The 20229-nt window shown below is 36.9% G+C and overlaps 1 long non-coding RNA gene across 1 annotated transcript in view; it reads left to right on the top strand.

The window, feature by feature from the left end:
• Positions 1-20229, top strand: part of LOC118972644 (uncharacterized) — a 237453-nt gene that overhangs the window by 72028 nt on the left and 145196 nt on the right. Inside the window, exon 2 of the long non-coding RNA XR_005061701.2 lies at positions 6936-7002. This is a non-coding gene — a long non-coding RNA (uncharacterized lncRNA). The remainder of the gene's footprint in view (positions 1-6935; positions 7003-20229) is intronic.

The raw sequence follows: 20229 nt of genomic DNA on the forward strand, positions 1-20229 counted from the left end.
CATTCCCCCACAAATTACTCCTTTGTTACAAAAGTTAAATTTCCCTTTGTGACAGAAACAAGTAATGAACCTTTCCCTTGCCTGTGGTGGTACTTGTTGGGTACATTCTGATGTGATACAGGGGTGCACAGTGTCACCAAGGTGCTTTTTTTCTAGAAAACTTTAACCTGAATCTCAACACAACATTAATCCATAGTGTGAACTCTTCTGCAGGACAACTAACTGGTACTCTTAAAGGGATCCAGTGGCATTAAGAATAAAGGGAGGAAGGAGAATTGTTCTAGATCCAAGGAGACAAAGGGCACATAGTGGCTGAATTCAAAGCTTAAATATTGATTGGATCCCATATAGGGACAAATAAGCTAGGGAAGTTTTGAAACAGTAGAAAAGTTTCAGTACAGATTTTTCTTCAATGATATTTACTGTTGATTTTCTTAAGTGTGATAACAGTATTATGGTTGCATAGGAGAATGTCATTGTTCTTGAGAGTTCATGTTTAAATATTCTGGGATGAAATTCATGATGTCTATAATCTGCATTAGGACAGTTCAGAAAAATAAAAGGAGCTTGCTCTTTTCTCTCTCTTTGTATGTGTGTGTGCATAGGTTCATAGAGACAGAAAAAGACAGGATGTTAATAGTTGGTCAAAAGTATATAGGAATTTATTATGCTACCTTTGAACTTGTTAGCTTGAAATGTTTCAAAATAGCAAATTCAACCAACAAAAAAAGAGATTCTCTAAACAATTTTGTATCCTTATTTCCTATTTTATTCAAGTTTTTACTGCAAGACCATAATCCTTATCCTGAGTCATTTAGAAACTTTTATTCATGGTAACCTTTGCCCTGTTAATTGCTCTTATAATATTAGCTTCTAGGAAATTTTGTCTTATGTCCTTAAAAGGAAACAAAATGATTGTTAGATAAAACCCCATTAAAATGATTCCTCATTGCAATATTTTAACACATTTTGAAGAGTGATACAAGACCAATAAAATGTAGCTTGTCACTCTCTGCTTTTCTTCTCTTCTGGATATTACCTGGGAACCATGGAGAATTCATATAATCAGCTATGGTGGTAGTATCAGAGTCTAGAGTTGATATGTCTAATATGTCTTCATTATATCTCCTGTTATACACTGGGTGGTTTTACAAAAATTCTAAGTCAAATCCAGGGATATTTTAATTTGTAACATAATTTTCCTGTGAAATAAAAATATTCTCAAAACCCAAAATAACACTGCATCTTTAAACTGAGTATTACAGAGAACACACTTCCTTATTTCCTCAATTGTATATACTCATTTGTAGTTGAATTTAAGGAAATTTAATTTCTTAAGTAAAATCATCAATTAGGCAGAATTTTTTGTATTATGTAAAAATATACGTGTGTTCAAACTATAAGAGAAGATGAGTATGTTTTTAAAAGAAAAAGGAAAATGAAATGTAATTCATAATAGCTAATGTAGTGAGCTTAATTAGTCCTGAGGCTTTTAAATTAGAACCCATTAAATAGAAAAGAATGAAATTCTGAGTATTTTACTTTTTGATATCTGATATGAATTATTTTTTGCTGGCATGTTTCCTGATTTATTTTCTTCTCAATGAATCTCCTGAATTATATCCTATACTTCTTAGTGTCATGTTATACTACTCACTGAGAGGCACAGCTGTAGCATTTGAACACATTTTGAAAGACAGTGACCATCAACTTAATGTTGATAAGCTTTGTTTGATTTCTCCAGAGACTTGCTTACACTGTCTAGTGTGGAAACACATTGGCCTTTCAGAAAGACCTCCAAAGAGCTTGCTCTTATGGAAGAAAGAGATGAGCTGGTTCTCTGAGAGATGTCTGATGAGTCTTCTGACCCATATTGGAAATATTTATGAAATTTATGTCACTGCTGGTTTTTCAGTGACAGACATTCCATAATCTGGTATGCTTGTAACATTAGTATCTTGTCAAAAAACACTGAAGATCATACAACTTTTATAATTAGACAGGTTAGGCAAAGATGCTTTAAGTTGTTGTCTGTCCCCCCTTATACCCTGACCCCTACACTTTCCACAGAAGCCAAAGGATCTTGGAGTTTGGAAGCTACCATGTTAAATTAGACTTCAGTAGGAGAGGTATGCAAACCTACTGCTGAGTAACCTTTTTATTATCAAATCTTTTCACACATCCATTGTATTGGTGAGCAAAAATATTGCAATTTCAGTAAAGAAATATCCTGTACTTATAGAAGTATCATTTGCTTGATGAAACCTCTGTATATATACATCACAACCAGATGCAGGAAAGAATAATTCATAATTTGTTTGTTGTTGAGCACACTTGAAAAATGTTTTCCTTCCCCATTGCTGAAAATAGTTTACCAGAATCATGAAGATTTAATTTCTTAAAAGGTCCCATTTCTTCATTCAGTAAATTTTTATTGTGTCCACTATGTACCAAATTTAGTGAAGTCTTAAAAAGGAAGAATTTTCCTCTGATATTAAATGTAATTTTTACTGTACTGAAGTGTGTTAATTTCCATTAAGGATTGAAAAAAAGAACACTTTTTTGACAAGGTAGGATCAAAATAATCACCGCTACTAATGTATATATACCACACCACTGAAGACCCGGGGTTTATAGACTTTATTGACTTCATTTTGTACATTTTATTTAAATAATCTGGTTTAGCCACAAAATAATTTCTTGACCTTGAGTAAATCGCTTAACTTCCATGACTCAAATTCCTTGTCCATGAAATGAATTGTTTGCTAAGATGCCTTGACCTATGTGCTTTCAGGGTTTCTTTGTTTTCTTTCTAGAGTAGTGGTTTTAAATTTGATGTCTTTGTTTAATGCAAATCCTGATCATTTAGATAACATTGCAGACTCTACAGGAATGATTAGTCTTTATTTCTTAGGTATGTTCAATTTTCTTAATTCATTGATGCCCACCCTGGCAGAAGGACATCACTGAATGATGTGTGCAATTTCTTAATCTTCTAGAGAAACATAATGATTACAGTCTTATTAGAGAGGTGTCACACAGTAACTTCTGAGCTATTTCATATTTGCTAAACCAATTTTTATATGCCGGTGTGTATCTGGAAATGACATCCTTCTTTAAAGTGGAATGGAAACTTGTATATTCTGTTACTCATGTGAGAACTTCTCAGTATAGAAATTTGGGAAGTTGATCATTCTAAAAATCTGAGTGGAATAATTTTTCTTTTGTTTTCAAACTACAACATTAAGAATGTTTTAAATAGATAATTTTCAAGTGTTCAGAAGACTATATGAAATATAGCTTTGTTGTACATATTCCAATTTTGCAGTAGGTTTAAGACTTGGCATTTCCACCAATGATTGCCTGACAGGCAGTGATATTTCTAGGGGGTGTTTATAAATAAGTGTTGGATCTTCTGGTCAATCTGAAAAAATAATTAACGACAGTGTATGAACATGCCTCAGGAGCATCCTCCAGGTCTTCACATTTAGCTAATTTGAACATGAAAGAACTTTTATTGATCTATAAAATTAACAAAATAAATATTTCCAAAGTTTAATAAATCTTTTTGAAGTAAACCCTCCTGAAGATGAAGCAGAATATCTCAGTGCATTTACCTTCATGGCCAAAAGCAACACTATTTATAAAATTATAGGGTCTACTCTGACATCACCATGATCTACTTGGTTATCTAGGGAAACGTTAACAGCTTTTTAATGGCTCCTGTCACCTGTTCCTCTAATTTGGTCTTCCTGGATCCTAAGTGACAGTTTACTGTGGAGGTTAAAACTTATTTTGAATTTTTTAGTTTTTTAGTTCATTTTTTGATGTGTACAAGTCAATGACTTTTGGTATATTTGTGCAACTATCATCACTATCTAATTTCAAAATTTTTTCATCACCTCAAAAAGAAACACCATACTCATTAGCAGTTGCTCTCTATTCCTCCCTCTCCCAATCTCTAGTAACCACTAATTTACTTCCTATGTCTATGGTTTTGCCTATTATGAAATTTCATATAAATGAAATCACATAATATGGAACCCTTTTTATCTGGCTTTTTTCCCTTAGCATAATGTTTTCATCGTTCACCCATATGGTAGCATGTACCAGTACTTCATTCCTTGTTATGACCAAATGATACTCCCTTCTATAGACATACCACCATTTTTTGTGTGTATTAGTTGATGGACATTTGAGTTGTTTCCAAGTTATGGCTATTATGAATAATGCTATTATCAACATTCATGCACAGGTTTTTCTTCAGACTTACGTTTTCAGTTCTCTTGGGTATATGCTTATCTGTTGACTTTTTGGGTCATATGGTAATTCTGTTTTGAAACTGCCAAAGTATTTCTCACATCCAATGTATCTGGGTTCCAATTACTCTGTATTCTCACTGCTTATTATTGTTGGTATCTATTTTGATTTGCATTTCAGTAATGACTAATGATATTGTGCACCCTTTCGTGTGCTTATTGGCCATTTGTTTATCATTGAAAAATCCTCTATTCAGATCCTTTGCCTATTTTTATTTGGATTGTCTTTATTTGTTGAGTTGGAGTTGTAGGAGTTATTTGTAGGTTCTGGATACTAGTCCTTTATCATATATGTGCTTTGAAATATTGTATTCCATTATGTGGGTTGTCTTTTCACTTTCTTGACACTGTCACTTAAAACATAAAATATCTTAATTTTGATGAGGTACAACTTATTTTTTTTCTTTTATTGCTTGTAACTTTGGTATCGTATCTAAAAAACCAATAACACATCTGAAGTAATGAAGATTTACCCCAGCCTATTTTTACCTGTGAGTTTTATATTTTATGGTTAAATCTATTATCCATTTTAAATTAATTTTTGTTTATGGTGTTAGGAAGGGGTATAATTTCATTCTTTTGTATGTACATTCATGAATTTCCAGTTGTCCCATGACAATTTATTTAAAAAGATTATTCTTTCTCTATTGAATTGTCTTGACACCCTTATCAAAAACAACCATAAGTGTAAGGTTTTATTTTTGGAGTCTCAATTCTATTTCATTTACCTATATGTCTATCTTTAAGCCAGGACCACACTCTATTGATTACTATAGCTTTGTAATAAATTTTGAAATTGGGGCTTGTGAGTCCTCCAAATTTGTTCTTTTTATTTTTCTAAAACTAATGTTGCCTATTCTGGGTTCCTTCCAACTCCATATTAATTTTAGGATGGGCTTTCAGTTTCTGCAAAAAAAAAATAGTTGGAATTTTTAAAGGGATTAAATTGTAGATCAATTTGGGGAGTATTGCCATCTTAACAATAGTAAGGGTTTTAATCCATGAATACTAAATAAGTGCCTTTATATTTCTTTTATTTTTTTCAGTGATATTTTATAGTTTTTATTGTGTAAGTATTGTACCTCTTTGGTAAATTTATTCCTAAGCATTTATTCATTTTGATGCTATTTTAAATTGAATTTTCTTGACTTGTAGATTGTTCATTGCTAGTGTATCAAAATACAACTAATTTTTGTGTATTAATCTCATGTCCTTCAACACTGCTGAGCTAGTTTATTAGTTCTAATAGGCTTCTGTTGGGAGTCTAAAGCTTTGATTGTTATAATAGTACCATTGTCTTTCTCCTATTGCAAATTTGTGTGTGTGTGTGTGTGTGTGTGTGTGTGTGTGTGTGTGTTCAATTCAGTTGATTTGAACTAATTTTGGTATTTTAAGTATAAAGGTCAGATTGAATATCATGTTATACCCCACACTGTCCTCTCCTGACTTATGATTTCATTTTCATACACAAGAAGAACAACTATCTAGAGCATGTCTATTTTCAAGGGCACTGCTGGCAGTATTGTAGGGCCCTGGCAATGGATGCTGGTTTGCAGTTTCAATTAGACAATATGCAGTATTCAGACAAAGCATCTTAACAGAGTTTTCAAGTCAGTCATGACTAGGATGGTCATAAAGTTTATCATCACCCTGGGATCCTTTGAGATTTAATGGGCTGGGGGTAACATGTGCTGTTAATTATTATGCCAATATATTAAATATAAATTCTGAATATCCTGGACACACAGGAGGTATAATCACCCTTGTCATAACAGATTGTCAACAGATGGGGTTTGAAGTTGTAAATCTGACAAAATGAAAAGGGCAAGCCAGGGACAGAGGTTTATTACCAGAAGATGCCTATGGGTTCAATAGTGGGGAACAATGGATAGAAAGTCCAGCTCAAGGAGAACACCCTACACTGATATCATGGTTAAAAGCATGGGCCCTAGAGCTAGACTGAGTAAGTTAAAATCCTTCCTCTGCTACCTATTAACTGTGTGAACTTGAGCAAGTTACTTAATCTCTCAGGGCTTTAACCTGCTCAAGTACAAAATGAGTTTAATAGTCACCTTATCACATAGAATTGTTATGAAGGTTATATGAATGAACATATTTAAGATTTTAAATAGTCTCATCATACAATGTGAGATATGTAAACATTAGCCATTAATATTAACTACATGTCTGCAGTGATTAATTTTGTGTCTTGGGTAGGGATATGGGCTGAGTACACAGACCAAAAGCCTGGCTAGTGGGACACTGACAAGTCCATGTTGTTGACTGCATTATAGCTGAGGGGAAGCTGAAGTGGATTTTTGATAACCTGGCTCCTCAGTGCTGGTCTTCCCTGAGACTGTGTATTTTGTTTTGTTTTATTTTTTAAAAAATTTCCAGAAATGACCTCCCATTTCCTTTTCAAAAGACATTCCTTAGAAAAAGGGTCTTAAAAACCTTGAAAGGGAAATGAGATTAGGATTTACAATGGACTTCGTAGTATCAAATTAGCAGCTGCCCAAAAACCAGTTCCATAAGAGCAACATCTTAGTTGATATTCTGAAAATTTCAAACTAATAATCTCTAAGAAACATTATGTCTGTTTTTCCTGTTTTTCAGCATCATGTGACTGAAACATCCTGAGATCATTTTGGAAGGTCACCTGCAAGTTAACTTTTCTTTCCAGGTAGGATAACTCCTAAGTAATATTCTGGAAAAGTCAAATACAGTATTTTTCTCTCTCAGTTTAAGCACTTTCTTCTCTTCCTTATAGAAGAAATACTAGATATTGCAGATAATTGGCTAATTTTATGTTATTATCTTTTGAAGGTATAGAAGTTGAATATATACTTATATCTAGAAGCTCTAAATTTAGTAGGATTAATTTTTTTCAGACTATCAAGGTCATTAGCTATTGAAAAAACTTCAGTGAAAATTTATCTTTAGTTTATACTCAAAAGAAAATTCATCTTTTTAAAAATCAATTTCTTTAAGGTAACAATCAGAAGTTTGAGCCATTTATTACCATTTTGGACATGATGTGCTATGAACCCATTTGTAATTTTTAGGCATTTGAGTGGATGGATTCAAAATTTAAGATGGGATTTTTGTCATCCTCCAGTTGGTGCTATATGTGAATTTAGAGGACTTGGATATTGATCTAGGAAATAGGCTTTGAATCCTTTATGAGGCCTCCCTTCATGATAGGTATTTAATTGGTAAGATTTTACTTATTTGTTTTTTGATGACTACTGGAATGGTTTGCCTTATAATTTAAAAAAGAACACTCAACTTTAATTGAATATAGAAATTAGTAGGTTGTTACATTTAAGATGAGTTATTTATTTTCTACAAAGAAATGACCAGAGGTTTCCTCTGCGAAGGTTCCTTTTTTCTACATTCAACGTAAGTTTGGTTTTATAGAATACAGAACTAGCTAAAAGGGGTATGCCACTTCCACCTTAGAGCAGAGTGTGTTTGTCTTGTGAAAGGCACGCACTAGAGAGAGTGGTGTTATGGTTGTGAAAGTTGAATAGCCGTCCTTGGTCATGAAGAGAAGGACGAATTGGATGTTCTATTTTGTGGGGTTTGATAAGAGTTTCTTTTTCTTTATATTGAAATCTGGGAAGGAGGCACCCCAATAAAGCAGCTTTAGGGTCTCTTGAGAGAGAAGGAGCAAATATCCGAACTTCCTTTCCCCAGGACTTGTGACTAGGGAGGAGAGCCAGTGTGTATCCAGTGTCCCTCATAGACCCAGGGTTTAGAGGAGCAGTGAGCTCCCAGAAATCCAGAAATAAAACCTCCTTGAGGAAAGAATATCTATGCTGGCAACTTGAGATCAACAAGAATTCACTGGGAGGCTTGATTTCAATTTATGCATAAAATTTACAATCTGCCTTTAAAAATGTTTAGATTATAACAATTAAAATTTTAAGTAAATCCTAAATGATCATTGAACTAGGGTTACCATGGTTAAAATAACACAAGAGCCAAGTATGTGTAATATTCTACAAATTTTATTTCATTTATATAAATTAATAGACAAATTATAGAACAAGACTGTTGGAAACCATGAAAAGGAGAACTCTCTCCCCCAGCTATAGGAGGTTGTCTTAGAAGATGTGAGCACGGGCTAGGTGACACCCGCTCTCTTCCTGACAAAACCTTAGGCTCCTCTGAACTCTTCCTCCTCTGAACTTCTGTCCTCTATATCCTATCAAATTTCTCACCTCCTGTTCTTGGTGTCTGACCACTCTGGTCTGCCTTCAGCAAGAATCCTGTCTAGTTGGTTGAGCCTGAATCCCCCCTTGCCCCTGGTGTTTCCTCTTGGGAATTCTCCATCCGCTGACCCTCACCTTGATCCTTCCCTTGCAGTATTCCCACTTGTCCATGCTGTATTCAGAACTGAGCCTAGCTCACCCTCATGTAATAGTTCATGTAATTGTTCCTGAATAAAATCTGTTTTTACAGCTTTAACTACATTTGTACAGTTTTACTACTGTCCGACTCTGGTTTCTTTGATATAGGTAAGCTTGAGAATAACTCAATGCATAATTGTCAAATATCATTATGCCCTTAATCCATGGAATTAAGTGTTATTAGTAAACCGATCTGGATCCTGTCCTTGTCATGTTGTACTTGCACGGCTGTATTTACTTTTGATAATGCCCATGGACCAGGCATTAAGTATTAGGGAAAGAAGGACATGAAAATGAGAAAGAAGATAATCTAGTTTCTTGAACAAACACCACTTGGAAATTGGTAAATAAGCCAAGAGCTATTGCTTAAATCAGAGATGTCAATTTATGGCAGTTAGGATGTGCTCCTTATCCACCTGCTTCTGTCCTCTGGGTTTGACTCAGACCAAGGACCTGGCCAGGTCCAGAGCTGCTGCAGCCTTAGTAGAGAATAAAAAAGCCAGGGGAGGTCAGTAAGGGTCAGGAACTGTCCCAGCTCAAAACTCTGGGTAAAGAGATCATCAAGAGCCTGCTCGTTTCTGTGACTGAATATATACTAGGGCCCACACTGAAACAGCAAAGGGAATTAAAATAGTGATTGGCTAGTCAGAGAGCTCAAAATCTGACTGCAGTGTTTTCCTGCCAAACCATGTTTCCCCGGGCTCTTACTGTAAGGCATTCCTGCTTGGAGCTGCTCTCATAGAGTCAAAGGGCCAGAGGCTTTGGGTCAAGGAGTCCTGTGGCTCCTACATACCAGTTCTGCTGGTCATTAACTACCAGAACAGGATGCATATAATGTGCTCCTCTCTGCCTCAGTTTCTCATCTGCCTTTATTATTCATTTGACAGGTGTGATTGAGCACCTACAAAGTGCCACACACAAAACTTGGTACTGGGATACAGACAGTCTGGCTAAAAATAAACAAGTGAAAGAACAAATAAAAAATGCAGTTTTAATTGCTATGAAGAAAAAACAATACAGAATATGGATATAGACAGTAACTATGGTACCTTCTGTCAGATGGCATGATCGAGCTGATGAACTTTTAAATTGAAATGTAACAGTTTAAAAACAGCCTTTTACCTTTAACTTCTTATTCTCAGACTATCAGGGAAAGCCTGTTCTTGACCTGGGAAACAGCATTTTCAAGGCCTGAGAGTATGCCTTGAAGTGAGGCCCTAATCTGAATTAGGTGTGCCCTTTTAGGTTATGAAAAGGAACTTGGATTTGTATGCAAGTTGGGTGAAGAATGGATTGGCACATCGTCATCATCAAACCTGTGGTAGTGGTGGTAATTATTATTGTTATTCCAATCTGACTTTTATGGAGTATCAGTCAAATTGTACTGAAGTAAAAGGGATAAATAGTACATTGTAGGCAAAAGCAAAAACACCTGAACATTTCTTTTTCTCTGAATGAAGTTACATGAAACAATAGTACCATTAATGTTTTTGGCAACAATCTGGCTTGTCAGCTGTCTTTTTCACTAAAAATATAAACCCTGTATGTACCAAAAACAGTGCCTCCGCAGAGGTTATTTAAATTTTATTACGCAGCTACTTTAAAAATGTTTGCTTATGTCTACTTCTGGAAATGTACTGATTATTGAAGTTGAAGAATGATTAGATTGATCCCTCTTTTGATTATACATATAACTAGACATTTCCAGGCCAACAGCAAAAAAAAAAAATACATACATTCATAATATGGCATATAAGAATCAGGTCTCAAGATTAAGATAACAGATGGAACATTCTATGGGTGGTCAGGATGTTAGAGGAAGTAGGTATACACACATGTACAGAGTACAGACTATAGAGGTTGCTGGGCCATCATCTTCCATGTTGAAATTTTTATTGGCTACATGTAGATCTGTGGCTCTCCATCTACAGTATGAAGGTAGAAGAAATGTTTATGATTCAGAGATTTAAGGGTAGCTCCATTCCTTTCTTCTGTCTTAGTCAGCTAATTTGAGTGCAATATGATGGAAATACTTGGATTTCAAAGACGTGATTTTCTGGAGAAATGGTTTATTTTGTAACACTGTGTGTGACAGAGAGAATGGGAAAGGGAGGGGCGAAATAGTGCTCAGGAAGAGAGTCACACATAAATACAGGTAACAGGTCTTATTAAATCCATGGCCATCCACATCCAACATGTGCACAGTGCACACAATCTTCCTGGCAACTTTCTGCAGGATTGTAGAAGTAAGGAATAAGTTTGAATAATTAAGAAAAATTCCAGCAAGTTGTTAAGCTTTGTGAAAGTATGTTAGCAGCTCATATACTGATTTCCACATTTCAGACAGCTAACATGGAAAACAAAAATAGCAGAAAATGAAGGTCTACACCCATAAGATGAAAGGAATGACATCCAGGGGTCTCCATCACTGTCCCAGGATCAGAACACTGCCTGAGGACCTCCACTCAGAAAGGGCTTTTTTTTTTAAGACCTATTTAAGGCAGATATTTGTTTTTTTCTAGGGTGTTTCTTTCTCAAGGACCTGACTTTGAGATCAGGGTCATATAACGGACATTTGCAAAACTCGGCATCATGCTGCTGAGAGAATGTGAAAAAAATATTCTACTGTAGCAATCTATCAGGACAATTTATTCACATTTTGACCCCTCCGTAGGCTGTGGGGACCTTGGATTAATTGTGACTCTTTTGTTAATCACTTGTGTCTCCTTGGCTTTGCTCCTTTACTTCTCAACAACACTCTTCAAAGGTTAATGATGAGTCACTAACAAAATACACACTAAACCAGAATATTCTTTTGACATGTGGAGATATCGAATAAAGGATCACTTTGAACAAATGTCTCTGATGAAAAAACTGCAGTGGTGAAGCTGCAAAGAGTGACCTTTCTAAACCCCAAACCTGGTAGTGTTACTTCCTATTTAAAACCCATTGCTGCCCATTGCTCTTTGCATGGCATCCACACTCCTTAACACAGTTTACAAGGTCTCACCTGGCCCTGGTTATTTTTCCAACTCCTCTTTCTCTATCAAGCCTGGAGCTCTTCCTCCCAGATACAGCCAACTGCCCTCCTTTTCTAGTACACGTTGCCCTCACCCCTTAACCTACTGCAGATTTGCTACCCAGAGAACTCTTTTCTCTTCTCCATGCCTGGCTCATTCCTACCTTTGTCCAGGTTACAGATCCCTTCCTGTAGGATACTCTTCTTGATCCTTCAGGTGAGAGAGACACCTGTCTTTTTGCTTCAAGGCCTGGTATTTCCAATGTCACAATAGTTCCAAGAATGCTGCCTCTTTACTGCCCTGTGATCTGTTAACTCCAACGAGGCAGGAATTCTGTCTTTCACTGATTCTGGTGTCATTATGGCTGGCCCAGTGCCTAGTACAAATTAGTGGACAATGAACATTGTTTAGATGAGCGAACATTGTTTAAATAATGAAGGGATCCATCCTTGTGTGATTCTACCAAGTTTAAAATACAGGCATTTAAAAATAGAAGATAATTCAATAAATTTTTCCTTTATTTGCTTTTTTTTAAAAAAATTTTAAGCCTCTCTCTCCCTATCAACAACTTGCTGTAGGTATATAGATAAATCTTCCTGGTTTTAATTTGTAAACATTTTCCTCCGAGTATGAATTCCTGTCAGCCAGTCTTAGCTAAATTTCTTGAAATAATGTCGCTTGCCAGCTCCTTTCTCTCAGCAATCTGATCTGACTGTCTGATCTAACAATCCATCAGTAGGACTGCCTCAGTATTTAACAAGTGAGTTTCCCTTGACAAATATGAAGGCCTAGTCTCAGTCCTGATCAGGGATAACCTCTAATTTACTTGAAGGACCCAATTATGGCAGTACAAACTCCCAGTGGCCTGGTTGTCAGAAAGTCATCTTCTAAATGTTCCTAATTATTTATGCCCAAAGGATTGTCTGTCTCAGGATGAATTCTGAAAACCAGAATTTGCACATTGCATCCTACCATATCTTCCCCTCTTGTTCTATTTCTTACTCATCAAAGTGAAGCCTTGGTGAGACTATGTTCCCTGTCTGCCTTGAGAAAAATAATGTTTTTCCAAGGTATTGATGCCAGATGCTCCACACATCCAGTCCGCAGAATGCAGAAGTACTGTTGAGTTTCAGTGGGAATAGTCAGAACAGGGAAAAACAGCCCCTTTTCTGATGCTTCACAATTTGTATCACCTGGCTCTGTGTGAGAGTCTCACTAAATCTCTCTGGAAAACATCTCCGTGTGTGCGTCTGACCATCACTCTTTGCCCAGTATGTCACCTTGCACAGTCTTTCCCAGAAATTACCATTGCCATCCATCCCAGAAATCTCTCTCTTTGATACATACCAAGCCAAACCTAATCCCTACATAAAAACAACTTTATATGGACCGTTGAACTTCTATCCACTCTCCCATCTGCTCTCACATCCAACTGAATTTCCTTCTCCTTTTCCAGGGACTGTAACCAACAAGTAGGCTGACAGATGCGTATGTGGAGGGAAGACGGAGGTGTGGTTTGCAGCAACAATATTCAGGTCCTCTTTCAGTCAGGCAGTGTGTTTCAACACACCTGTTGAACACTCACAGTAGTACAGAAGTTTTGGAAGTGAAGTACAATGACGTCAGGCATAAAAAACACTGAATATGTAGAGTTGTCCTCATTATTTATGGATTCTGTATTTAGTAGTTCACCTACTCACAAAAATGTCTTTGTGACCCTGAAATCAATACTTACAGTGCTTTCGTGGTCTTTCTCACACACACAGAGTGGCAAAAAATTTGAGTTATCCAATATGCATGTTCCAGCTGAGGTCAAACAAGGGGATGCTGTGCCTTCTTTTTTTTTAAATTGAGGTATAGGCAATAAAATGCACAAATCTAGTGTACAGCTCAATGAGTTTGGACATGTGTGTACACTCATGTAACCATCACCCAGATCAAAATATCAAACATTCTCACTAAATTTTTCCCCTTCACCTATCCCCACCCCATTCTGTATGTTCTCTGTGTCTATGAGTATATTTCTGTTTTGTTTGTTGATTTGTTTTGTTTTTTAGATTCCACATATAAGTGAATTCATGTAGTACTTGTCTTTGACTTATTCACTTTCACTTCTAAACCCTCTAGGTCCATCTGTGTTGTTGGGAATGGCAAGACATCATTATTTTCTATGGCTGAGTAGTATTCCATTATATATAGGTACTCATCTTGTTCATCCATTCATCTATTGATGGACACTTAGGTTACTTCCATATTTTAGCTATTATAATAATGCTGCAAAGAAGATGGTGGCACATTTATCTTTGTGAATTAGTGATTTTGTTTTCTCTGGGCTTATTTTCAGTGTTGGAATTGCTGGGTTGTATGGTATTTCTGGTTTTACTTTTTGAGGAACCCCCATACTGCTTTCCATAGTGACTATCACAGTTTACATTCCCACCGACAGTGTAGGATGGCTCCCTTTTTGCCACATCCTCACCAACACCTGTTACTTCTTGTCTTTTGGATAGTATGCTCTGCCTTCTTGTTTCAGCCTGCATACTGTAAGCAAGAGGGTTATATTTATGGTCCACTTTGTGCCATTTTTGTCACAGTTTTGTTGGTGATTTCACTGTTTAAAATGGCCCCAAGTACAGTGATAATGTATTGTCTAGAGTTCATAAGCACGTACCTTATGGTGAAAGAAGACTATTACCTACCTTATGGTGAAAATATATGTGTTAGGCAAAATTACAACAATGTTGGCTGTGAGATCAGTGTTATTAAATAAGGATCTTTAATCAGAAAGATATGGAGAACAAAGTTATGTATTGATTGATTGATGAAACTGTGATCAGAGGCTTGTAGAAACCAAGCGCTGTATTTCCCCAGGATCAAAGACTCAGCATTTGCTAATTTAGAGTTCCTGGTGACTTTATAGGACATAACTATCATAATACCAGGAATCCATTGTATATGTACTTACAAAAGATTTAATTTTTGAAATATGTGCTGAAGCTGTCACATTTTCCTGGTCTGTGTGCTCAGGGTTTGCTGGTTGGCAGTGATGTCCCTGTCTAGTCAGTCAGCATTTGGTGACATGGTGAAGCCTCTGTGTATCCGATGAAGCTGACTTGCATATCATTTTATATCACTTTAATTAAATTAATCCTCACATATACGGGCAAATAGCTTAAGAAAGATTCCAATCCAGAAAGGAAGGATAGCATGGTACTTGTAATAGAAGAAATGCAAATGAACTAAAGCAATAACAAAGCAAGCTCTCAAATTCAATTGCAGTATGAGCTTTGGTGAGCTCCTTTCTGAGAGGTGAATGAATAGCAACCTTGTAAGATTTGATATATTTGCTCTTCTCCTTTAATTAAAGTTAACAAGAAATATAGATAAAGATATTTAAAATCACTACCATATATATGAGGTTTTCATCCTAAATTGATACTTTGCCTTTGGATATTTACAGATGATAGTTGTATATGTTCATTATTATAAGTTTATAAATCATTTATAAATTAAAAGTTTTACTGGTACGATAAGAGACCATTGTAGTAAGATAGTTAGAATATAATTGTTGGTATATAGTATCCAATACATATACCAGTGTATAATAACCAATATCTACCAGTGTACCAGTATATATATGTCACTACAGACTATCTAATATGTTGAAGGATCACACACTCAGAGAAGAGGCTACAAGAAACATTTTTATAAATGGAAATATGATCTATAATTTCAGTTTAAAGAGTATGTTTGAATGTGAAATTCCTAACAACTGTTCAAGGCCATTAATTCTTAAAATTCTGGGAAATTTAGTCCTGGTATTGGTGACAGCCTTTGGAAACTTAATATTTTTCTCTTGTACTCATTCTTGATTTGGAATTCTGTACTTCAGTCACAAATGCCAACTACTCTTAGACCACCATACCTTATCATAATATTTCTACAGAGAAAAAAAATGAGAAGGAAAACCTGTTAAAATTCCATGGATGGGAGTTTAATTCTTTTCAAAATACTAGTCAAAACCGGAAATTAAAATACATAAAATGATAGGTTGTTACCAGTTCTGCAGGAAAATGTGAGGGGTTCAAGAAAGTAAACCATCAAAGCTCTTGTGCACTTGAGTGTCATGAAATGGGTTTTTATATCATAACTTTAGGAAGGCCATGGAGAATGTATACTGTGCAATCACTCCTCTGTGTGTTCCTTTACATCTACCACATGTGCGTCCTACCTTGAGCTTCATACCTAAATGGAGTTCTCTGTAAATCCTCCCCTGCATGGCAACTTCAACATACTGAGAGAGATCAACTTGCCTTATTCTCACTGTGCGGGAAGAGGTCTAATTTACATCTCAAGCCCAATTCAAACACACTCAAATTTATATACTCACTAAGACAAAAGATTTGTTTGAGGAGCCATCAAAGAGATAGTGCTCAGGGAGACACAGGTCTTTAAGGGAGAGACCAGCTCCGCCCTGTTAGCTGGGAGGATGGAATTGCGCCCAAAGCTGTAGAGGACGGGAATACTTGCCCTGACACTAGAAGGACAGGATTCAGGTCGAGGGAATTCTAGTACCCAGGACCGTTAGGAAGCCTTCTGAGAATGGCAGGACTCAGAGGGGAGCTGAGCATGTTACCCCGGGTCAGCTGCCCTCCCTATAGTTTGTGCCTTTCCCAGGTTCCACTGCCAGGTGGCTTCCAGCTCGGCTTATGGGAGGGAATGGCAGCTCAGAGGACTGGAGGAGAGAAGTCAAAGCATTGTCCCCTGCTCCCTTCCTCTTTTGATGCTGTGTGCATGGCTGTGGCTGCATCCGGGTACCACTCTGGCTTGGGGTGCTTCCTCCATGGTCCCCCTCTCTCTGGGCTTCTGGAAATAGAACTGTTTTCTCCCCTTGCTCCCTTAGGCTGAGGGGTGATACTGGCTTCCTTCTGCTGCTAGCCTCTGGGAGCTTCAGACTCTCTGTGGGTTCCTTTCATCTTGGATGTACCTCTTTATGTATTCCTTTCATCGAAATATTTTTAATTGAACCACTTGTATGTGATTTGCCTCCTTCTGGAGCCCTGAGTGGCACATGTCTTAAGAGGCTGGGCAATAGCACCTTGGGGATGAAGCATTTTGTCCTGGAAACCTGACTGCTGCTTTGCTGAAGCCTGGCACACTCCAGAGACAACTCCCCAGGCCATGAGCAAGAGCATATTGGGACCCTTTACAATCACAGAGTAGAAAAGCTATAAAAATGACCAGAACTGAATTTATAACTTGACCCTGACTTGTGACATATTTTGCTACTCAAGTGCCAAGGAGCAAGTGCATGCTGACTTGGCTCATTTCTAAAGCCCCCTTTGGCTCTGGTGCAGAAGGGTAGTTTGACAGTATGTTCAATCCTTTGCTATGGGTAACACTGGAGTTTCATTTACAATATTGTTTATTATGACTGCTCTGGGATTTTGAAGGAGATCATGCTGTAGTGTAAAGGGACTGATGACTGATTGTCAGAATCATATTGGCCTCTGTTGCTATGAGCCTCTGTGCCCTGATTTGTAAAACAGGGAAAATAGTACCAAAGCTGTAGGGTTGTTTTCTCTAAAACTCTCAATGGCATTCAAATGTTACTGCCCTTTCTGATTGACATATGTCCCTTCCAGCTCCATTGGAGTCATGAAGATGTATTGTAGGCTGTGGCCAGATTCTCCTGAAAGCCAAGGTTGACTATGGCCAGAAGGGGAATAATTACAATCTACAGAGGGTTCTGGGGTTAAGAGTGTGTCCTCTGTCCCCAGAGTCCCTGATTTAAATCCAGCTCCAACCCATACTAATAATGTAATATTTGCTTAGTTATGCATCTGCCCCTTGTTTTTCTTATCTGCAAAGTGGAGATAATAATAGTATCTACTTCATGGGATTTTTGCAAGGATCGAAAATGTTAATATATATAAAGAGCTTAGAATAGCTTCTGGCTTAATAGATCCTCAATAAATATTATCCCTGCTTATCATTTCACATTATGTCAGGGTCAAGTTATAAATTCAATTCTGGTCATTTTTATAGCTTTTCTACTCTGTGATTGTAAAGGGTCCCAAGGACTCTGGATGTGCTGACAAGTCTACCAGTCTGATAATGCTCCTTGCTCATGGCCTGGGGAGTTGTGCAGTTTCAGGCATGTGCTTGTCACATTGTATTTCTGTCTTCTCACACTTAGCACAGTGCTTGGCATCTGCTAGATAGGCAGTGAGAAGTCTGATGTCTTTCTTGTCTGGAGATTTCCAGAGGAACTTCCTGAGAGCTGTTGCATGAGCAAGCAGGAGTTGATACAGCTCTACAGACTCGTACTTACTATAGGGAGCACTGCTATTTGCTTCTTTCCAGATGTTTGGGTAAAAAGCCACAATGACAGAATGTACAGAGAAGGCAGAATGGTGGGTGCTGCACAGTGAAGGCAACAAAAAGAGCTCTCTGCTAGCTTTCACCCCCAACATTCTGGCAGCATATTACAGACCAATATTTTGTCCAGAGTTCCAATTTATTTAATCTTGTCTGACACTCTTCCTCTTACACACAAAAGGATATGAATATAAATTGGGTGAATACCAGAATAGTATGTATTTTAAACTCCAATTGCTGTCCTGAGTTATAGGAGACCGTGTAACTCCATTACTACATAAAATCATAAATCAAGCTTCTGGGTGCTAGAGTGTTTTAGGGTACAGTGAAAGAGCTGTATAACCTCCGCTCACTTTGGGAACACTCTTTTCCCTTTTTAAAAATATCTATCAGAATGTATTTTCCCTAATAATAAATCTTCACTTGTGACAAGTCACATTTGTTCTCATTCAGGGACCAGCTGAAGATTTATATTCATTTCTACTTGTCACTGCACTTTGCAGGTTACAAATTCCTGTAACACACATGATCTCACTTATGTTTTACACACAGTAGCCCAGTGGGAGAGAGAAGGCAGGTGTTAACCTCACTTTACAGAAAATAAAATGGAGGTCCATAGGAAACGAAGCAAGTTGCCTGAGGATCCACAGTAATTGGGAAAGAGCCAGAAAACTCAGGTTTTGCACCCCACCCAGTGTTCTTTCCTCTTCCACGCACATTTACCCTCTGTGGCAATAGCGTGGTTTTCAAAAAACAGATGACTTCCTTGTTTGTCTGCTCAGTGAGTTATGTCTTCCGACAAAACAAAATTTTACTGTCAATAAATATGAGCACCCCTGTCTGAATGGCATTGTGCTAATAACCTTGGGCAGCAGAACAGTGAGTAAAGAGGATACTGAGGTTGCCCTTCGTAAGCTTCCAGTCAGTAGAAAACAAGAGCATTAAGCCATAACGACTTGGAGGGAGGCTGTGAATATTTAGATCGCTTATTTCTTTTACTCTTCTGGTTGTCTGGATTTGGAGCTACCAGAAATTCCTCCAAATCCGTAGAACTGGAAGACTGAAAAAAAGTAGCTCATAGATTGAGATTTAATATATTATAAAACATATCTTAGGGATAAGAAAGAGATTTTATGAAAACATTACAAGATACACAAAACATTGTTCCAGGAAAACATTTCATTTATATTACAGAATCATTTATGGTAATGATATTTAATATAATGTGACAAATAAAAATAAAGGGCATATTGAGGATTATTTTACCTACAAACTTAAGAAAACTACACATAGCTCTAAAAATATTCATTTATCACTGCAAAAGGAGAATAAAAACGCCTTTTAAAAACTGATAATACCCAAAATCCAAATGAAAATGAAATATGTAGGTAACAGCAAATACATATTAAATTTTTAATCTGGTAATTCTATTCTTATTTATTCCCACTATCAGTGATGATTTGGGGAATCCTGACCAGGGGGTTTCCAGAGGAAGGACAGACCACAGTTTAAGGTGCAGGATGAAAAAACCTTAACAGCTTTGGGGCTGACTTCCCATATTGACTGCCTCTTCTCTCGTACATCTGTATCATAAAAGAAATGGCCACTGCCGTTTATCACTATGAGCTGGGTAATGTATGGGTGGGTCGCATGTAGGAGATACTTTTTGTACTAAGTAGTTTCATGCATATACTTTTTCCATTTGATTTCCTCAGCAACCTGTGCGTTTGTCTGGGTAAACATTGTCCCATTTTACAGAGAAGCAAATTGAGGCTCTGAGAATTTGAATTACTTCTCCAAAGACACAGAGCTTATAAATGGAAAAGGCAGAACTTTTAACCTAGTTACTCATTTCCAGGCTAGTATAATTCACCACATCTTATTAGTTGTTTGTATAATGCTTTATTTTTAAAAATATCTCAATAAGAAAAGTTCTGTTTAACTACCGTGCAGATCATACTGTAAAATACAGCAGATTGACCGTGGAAGCTGATCTCTATAGCAGTCCTCCCTCCCCCGCAACCAATCCGTGATGCATCTCGCTCCTAGACACAACTTTAAACATGTAGTTTTTGTCACCCTTCTCCTGTCACT

The sequence above is a fragment of the Manis javanica genome, chromosome 6, assembly GCF_040802235.1.
Source record: "Manis javanica isolate MJ-LG chromosome 6, MJ_LKY, whole genome shotgun sequence".
NCBI lineage: Eukaryota > Metazoa > Chordata > Mammalia > Pholidota > Manidae > Manis > Manis javanica.